The sequence below is a fragment of the Capricornis sumatraensis genome, chromosome 18, assembly GCF_032405125.1.
Source record: "Capricornis sumatraensis isolate serow.1 chromosome 18, serow.2, whole genome shotgun sequence".
NCBI lineage: Eukaryota > Metazoa > Chordata > Mammalia > Artiodactyla > Bovidae > Capricornis > Capricornis sumatraensis.
Genome location: NC_091086.1, coordinates 54,620,137 through 54,627,619, shown reverse-complemented (window position 1 = coordinate 54,627,619; position 7,483 = coordinate 54,620,137). Strand labels below are relative to the sequence as shown.

The 7,483-nt window shown below is 36.9% G+C and overlaps 1 non-coding gene across 1 annotated transcript; it reads right to left on the bottom strand.

The window, feature by feature from the left end:
- Positions 1-665: 665 nt before the first annotated feature.
- Positions 666-737, bottom strand: TRNAC-ACA (transfer RNA cysteine (anticodon ACA)). The gene has a single exon. It is a non-coding gene; the product is annotated as a tRNA-Cys (tRNA).
- Positions 738-7,483: the final 6,746 nt, after the last annotated feature.

Below are 7,483 nucleotides of genomic sequence, written 5' to 3'. Positions count from 1 at the left end.
CATCAAAACAGAGGTGAAAAAAGCAAAACTAAAAAGTGGGAGCACATGAGACAAAATATTTGCTGCACAGAAAAAAAAAATCAACAAAGTGAAAAGGGAACCTATGGAAAAGGAGAAAATAATTGTAAATCATTTATCTGATATGATGTTATAATACCCCAAATATACAAAGGATGACTCCAAATGAATAGCAAACAAAAATCATTAAAAATGGGCAAAAGACTTGCATAGCCATTTCTCAAACACACACACACACACACGCACACACACACATGGCTAGCCAAGTATACGATGGCCAACATCTCTAATTATCAAGGAATTGTGATTCAAAACCATAATGAGGCATCACCTAATCTCTGTTAGGATAAGTAAGCAAGTAAGTAAGTAAGTGAAGTCGTTCAGTCGTGTCCGACTCTTTGCGACCCCATGGACTGTAGCCCGCCAAGCTTCTCTGTCCATGGGATTCTCCAGGCAAGAATACTAGAGTGGGTTGCCATTTCCTTCTCCAGGAGATCTTCCCAACCCAGGGATCAAACCTGGGTCTCCTGCACTGCAGGCAGATGTTTTAACCTCTGAGCCACCAGGGAAGCCCCAAAGTGATATGAGAATAATTTTACTAAAGAAATAGTACTGGAGTGGATTGCCAGTTCCTTCTCCAGTGGATCTTCCCGAACCAGGGATCGAACCCGGGTCTCCTGCGTTGTAGACAGATGCTTTACCATCTGAGCCACCCAGGAAGTCCTTCTGTTAGGATGCCCATTATATAAAAGACAAGGATAACAAATATTGATGAGGGTGTGTAGAAAAGGGAGCCCTGTTACACAAATGATGGGAATGTACATTGGTATGGTCATTATGTAGAGTTTCCCAGGTGGCTCAGTGGTAAAGAACCCTCCTGACAATGCAGAAGACATGGGTTTCGTCCCTGAGTTGGGAAGATCCCCTAGAGAAGAAAATGGCAACCCACTCCAGTATTCTTGCCTGGGAAATCCTGGTGGGCTACAGTCCTTGAGGTCACAGGAGTCTGACAGGACTTAGCAACTAAATACACACAGTCATTATGAAAAATACTACAGAAGTTCTGCAAAAAAATAAAAAGTGAAATATCCTATGATACAGCAATCCCATTTCTAGGTATCTATCATAAAGAAATGAAATCTGGATCTCAAAGAGGTATTTGTACTCCCTTGTTCATTGCAGGGTTATTCACAATAGCCAAGAAATAGAAACTATCTTAGTGTTCATCTACAGGTAAATGGATAAAGAGTGGTATATATACAATGGAATATTATTCATCTATGAGAAAGAAGGAAACCTTGCCTTTGTGGCAACACAAGTAGACCTCAGGGGCATTTATGCTAAGGGAAATAAGAGATACAGAAAGACAAGGAATGTATGTTCTCATTTATATATAAAATCTAAAAAAGCTGAACTCATACAAGTATAGAGTAAAATGGTGGTTTTTAGGAGCTGAGGGTGGGTGAGGAAAATGGGAAAGCTACTGGTTAGAGGGTACAAACTTCCAGTTATAAAATAAATACATTTTGGGGCTCTAACATATAGCATAATGACTATAGTTAACAATATTGTGCTGTATATTTTAAAGTTGAAAATAAAAGTAGAATTTAAATGTCTTCTCCGCATATATCCACAAAATGATAAATATGTAAAATGATGGAACTGTTATTTAAGCTTATTGTGGTAATGAATGATTCTATAGTATATACATGTATAAAGCCATCATGCCATACACCTTAAGTTTACACAAGGTTATATGTGAATTACAGGTCAATAAACTTGGAAAAATAGATAACAGAGTTTGTAAAAGCAACCGTAAGCATATGCCAGATTATTAAACACTATTTTAGCTGAACATTTCTTTTACATTTAGATTGTCTTATTCCATTGTCCTATGTTGTATATTGTTTCTACAGGAGAATGCTACTGATCTAATTGTAACTGTCATCTCATTGCAAGTTATTTAGCTTTCTTGTAATAGCTTTAGAAGATTTTCTTTAGCTGCGATATTTTGTCGTGTGCCCCATCTTTGGGTGTGCCATTTTTTTCTTGCTACAAATTTCATCAGTTGGATTTTCAATCTATAGACTCATTTCTTTCCTGTTTTTAGGATGATAACCGCAGCTTCCTCCCCCTCCAACAGAAGCTTTCTCACCTTTGTATACTGCTGCTGCTGCTAAGTCGCTTCAGTCGTGTCTGACTCTGCGATCCCATAGATGGCAGCCCACCAGGTTACCCTGTCCCCGGGATTCTCCAAGCAAGAACACTGGAGAGGGTTACCGTTTCCTTCTCCATTGCATGAGAGTGAAAAGTGAAAGTGAAGTCGCTCAGTCGCGTTCAACTCTTAGCGACCCCAGCCTACCAGGTTCCTCCGTCCATAAAATTTTTCCAGGCAAGAGAACTGGAGTGGGTTGTCATTGTCTTCTCTGCCTTTGTATACTACTGTTATAAAGGCTGCTGTTGCTCCTGCTGCTAAGTCGCTTCAGTCGTGTTCGACTCTGTGCGACCCCTTAGACGGTAGCCCACTAGGCTCCTCCATCCATGGGATTCTCCAGGCAAGAATAGTGGATGGGCTGCCATTTCCTTATAAAGACTATCACTTTATTATTAATTATTGATGTTTCTGAATATTTTCCCACGTATGACATCTTTTTATTAATGCCTAAGAAATTCTGGGATATTTACTTAGAGCTATTTTTTGATTTAAACTGTTTTTCTCAGTAATGCCCAATCTATTCTTTTGGCTAAAGAACGGTAGGTATGTTTTCATTTTCAATATGTCAAAGTTATATGTCTTCATTTATTTTATTTTTTTATCTTTTATTTATTTATTTTTTTTAAATTTTAAAATCTTTAATTCTTACATGTGTTCCCAAACATGAACCCCCCTCCCACTCCCCTCCCCATAACATTTCAGTGGGTCATCCCCATGCACCAAGCCAAGCATGCTGTATCCTGCGTCATATGTCTTCATTTATACCGGTGCTATTTGTTCCATGCATATTTTCCTCTTGGAAATTTCCATATGCATTTCAAATGTGCCTATTTTTATGTCTTTTCTAATCTTTATATGGATATGGGTTCTTGTTTGGACAGTGATTCTTCTATTTCTGGAATCCATTTAGTGCTTATAATTGTGCTCTAGTTTCCATGTGTTAGTCCTTCAGTTGTGTCTGATTCTTTGTGAACCCATGGACTAGCTTACACCAGGCTCTTCTGTCCATGGAATTTTCTCTGCAAGAGTGCTGGAGTTGGTAACCATTCCTTTCTCCAGGGGATCTTTCTGACCCAGGGATTGAGCCTGGGTCTCCCACGCTGGAAGCAGATTCTTTACCATCTGAGCCACTGAAGCCCAACTCACAAGTTTCTGTGTACCTCTCATTAAAATGATCGTGGTGTTCCCTTCTGCTAGACTAAAGTTTAGACAGTCTTACTCCTGACTCTAGGTTCCTTGTCTCCCTTTTTCTAAATGCATTTGTCTTTGAAACTTTGTAGTTCTAAATTGTTTCTCGGCCCTTCTGAAATATAAAGATTTTTTTTTTTTTCAAAACCTATTGCAAGTATAAAGAGGGAAGGGAGAAAAGCAATATAGGAGTAAGAGAAAAAAGTTATTATGGAATTATATGAAAGCATGTATGTGAAAAATTTGAAAACTGTAAAGCACTATATAATTGAAAGAAACTCTCATTCAATAAAAAAGAAAATAAAGAAAAAAAAATGTTGCTGGAAAACCCAGGATTATTTTCTCAAGGACCCGAGGACCATTCATTTGAAATGCAATCAAGAAAGTTAGTGCTTCTCTTTCCCAGTATGTACAAGAGTGTAGGAGTTTTACTTCATTGCTGTACCTTGCTTCAAGTTGTAAACTTACCTCTTTTCATGAGGATATGAGAAAATTTACTTTCTCTTTGAATAAGGTGAATTAGCAAGCATAGATATACAATGATCCTCTCATCTTAGCTTTTAAAACCCTTCCAAAGCTCAGACTGAGTTTAGCCTCTTCCTTATTGCGATCATTTTGAATAGAATCTTCCTTCCTGTTTAAATTTTATAGTGAAATTTTTTTTTAATCTCCCATTTCCGTATGAATTCTTATCATTCATGATTACATCTTTTCCTTTGCCTGTTTTTCTTGAGAGTAGTTTTGTGGTCAGTTCCTAATGTCTACAATCCCATATATATTTTTCACCAGTTTCTCTCATTACGGTTCAGTGTATGAATTTTGTTTTTAAAAATTGCTGAATTCAGGATTTATATTCATGGACGCTACAGATTTGAATTATCATCCTGTTAGGACAACTCTGCTCCTTCGCTAGCCTTGAACAGCTTGCTTTTGAGCCCACTGGATGGTTTATATCTGGACTTGTCACCATGAGTGCTCTACACATTATCAATTACTGACTGTCATTATGAATTCTGGTTAATAGTGGTATGCTTTGAAATTTTACTTTAGTTTCTCTCTCTCTCTCTCTCTCTCAGGCTAGAAGAACTAGTTTGAGTATGTGCTTCATCGAATATTTTGCCAAGAAGAGCTACCTTTAGTAGATGCTTATTGGATATCATTCACTCTCCTCTTATTCATAGAGTCCTATTTTTGTTTAGGAGAGCAATCTGTCCAGTTACAAATATTCACTTGTCTACATTTCCATGCAGACAATCTTCTCCATGGAACAGAATTCTAATCAACACACTTGTGGTGATAATCTTTATGTAATACCACTCTTCATAAATGAAAAGATAAAACAGAAAGATATGTCTTCCTTGACTCATCAGCCTTTTCTTTTTCCTGCTTGAAATTTAGTTCTCACCACTGGTTATGGGGCAACCAACTTGCAACCAAGAAGACAAAAATCACATTATATAGATAGCTGAAGAGTAAGCAAAAAAGAGTATGGGTCATCAATAACTTCCTCAAGCACAAATTGTCTGTAGTCCCACGGAGAGGCAAATTTCTTGAGGTCGATTTACAACATATTTTATGACCATACATGATTTTCCCAGAGGCAAATCTATGAAATCTGAAATAAAATGGACCATGAAGATACTCCTAGAGAAATGAACTAGGGTTAACATGACTGACTAACCAAGTAATGTCCTCCACTAACAGGAGTATGTAATCTTCCTAATTCCTCACCAGAAGAATTTGATATATGTCATGGACCAGTGATTGCTGTTGGTTTCATAATCTCCTTTTATTAGTTTTTATCTTCATCTCTCTCTATCACCACAGTTATAAACTCTTTTTACAGTATGCCAGTTTGTTGGAAATAAGCAACCTATTTTCAAAGATTTTATTTGTGATTTTCATGAGAATCCACATCAGGATCAATGGAGAATGAAAAGCCTAGTAGTCTAAAGAATTTGGCCCACAATTTCAATGCAGTTATTTAATTCGATTTGAAACTTTTTTCTTGGTGAGTGTCTAAATATCTTTCTTTTAAGAGGAGTATGTGAATACACATTAATTAGACAAAGAACTAAAGTGTTATACATGCTTTCATTTGCCCAATGGGAAGTCTTGTTATTTTTTTTTTTCCTGATAAAGTTAGTCTAATTAAGTTGGAGGCAGCAAAGTATCTAGCTAAAACTACTCAGATTTCTTATTCACTTATACTCAGTAGTGTTCATATGGCAAAATTCTAAAAAAGAAAAACAAAATATAAACAAGTGGGACTTCTTCAAGCTAAAAATAAATAAATAAATACAACTTATCCATAGCAATGAAAATAATCAATGAAATGAAAAGGCAATCTACTGAATGAGAGAAGACATTTTCAAATCATAACTCTATAAAAGGATAAGCTCCAAAATACACCACAGAACTCACATATCTCAGTCTCAAAAATTCTGCATAGACATATTTTCCAAAGAAGACATCAACATCATTAATGATCAAAGAAACGGTTACTTAAACCATAGTGAGATATCACCTCACCTGTGATAGAATGTCTGTTGTCAAGAAGACAAGAAATAACAAGTCTCGGCAAGGATATGAAGCAAAGGGAACACTTGTACACTGGTTGTGAGAATGCAAACTGGTTCGGCTACTATAGATAACATTATGGAGGTTTTTCAAAAATTTAAAGTAAAACTATATATGATTCAGCAGTTTACTTCTGTATATTTACCAAAAAAGAAAAAGAAAACCAGAACTCAAAAAGATACATGCACTCCAATGTTTACTGCAGTATTATTTACAATAACCAACATATAGAAACAATTTAAGCATCCATCAGTGGATGAGTGCATAAAGGCATTTCAGTGGGGCTTCCCTCATAGCTCAATTGATAAAGTATCTGTCTGCAGTGAAGGAGACCCGAGTTCAATTCCTAGGTCGGGAAGGTCCCCTGGAGATGGAAATGGCAACCCACTCCAGTATTCTTGCCTGGAGAATCCCATGGACAGAGGAGGCTACTTATCCATGGGGTCACAAGAGTCGGACACAACTTAGTGACTAAACCACCACCACCGTTATTCAGCTCTATAGAAGAATGAAATCTTTCATTTGCGACAACATGGTTGGACTTCAAAGGCATTATGTATGCAAGTAAAGTCGGAGAAGGATAAATATCATACAGTTTCTCTTATATGTAGAGTAGAATCTATAAATTTTATCAATGAAATATCTCTATATATATTAGATTTCAATCAGAGAAACAGATGATTAATATTAAGCAACAAGACATTTTCTATATAAACTTGATCATACACAGTGTGGGAAAAACTAGAGAATTAAATGTTCAAACATAATCATAAAAATGTCCTTAGGCGGCTCCAGTAAAGGGGAACAAATTGAAACTTGAAGAAAGCAGGGCATATCCAGCTGTTTTAATGATTGGGCAGGGGGGCTGATGTTGATGCCTATGGAAGTTTGGTGATCTATAAATTTAAAACAAATTTCCTGGTGGTAGCCTTGAGAGTCACAGTTGAACTTCAAGGATAGCAATTAATCAGAAGTGATGGAAACTGAAATATGTTAAAGGAGAAAATGCATGGACAAACAGAGACCTAACTTACCACTGTGTCTTTCTCTCATTCCCTCTAACGATGAGCTTTGAGAGTGATAGTTACTGCCTCATTTTTGCCTACCAAATTCTCATGCAGATTTTTTTCTTCTTGATAATCCTAAATTGGAAATATAGCAAAATAAATTTGGGTTACAGAATATTAAAGTAACACAATATAAAACCACTAGAGTTCCCTTGAAAAAGTGACACAGCCTTGAGAGAAAACAAAAAGTTTCTTTTCCTCATTCAATCAGTTCAGACCCTCATTCATGTCTGACACTTTGCAACACCATGGATTGCAGCATGCCAGGCTTCCCTGTCCATCACCAGTTCCTGGAGCCTGCTCAACTCATGTCCATTGTGTCAGTGGCAGCATCTAAACATCTCATCCTCTGTTGTCCCCTGTTTCTCCTGCCTTCAGCATTTCTCAGCATCAGGGTCTTTTCCAGTGAGTCAGT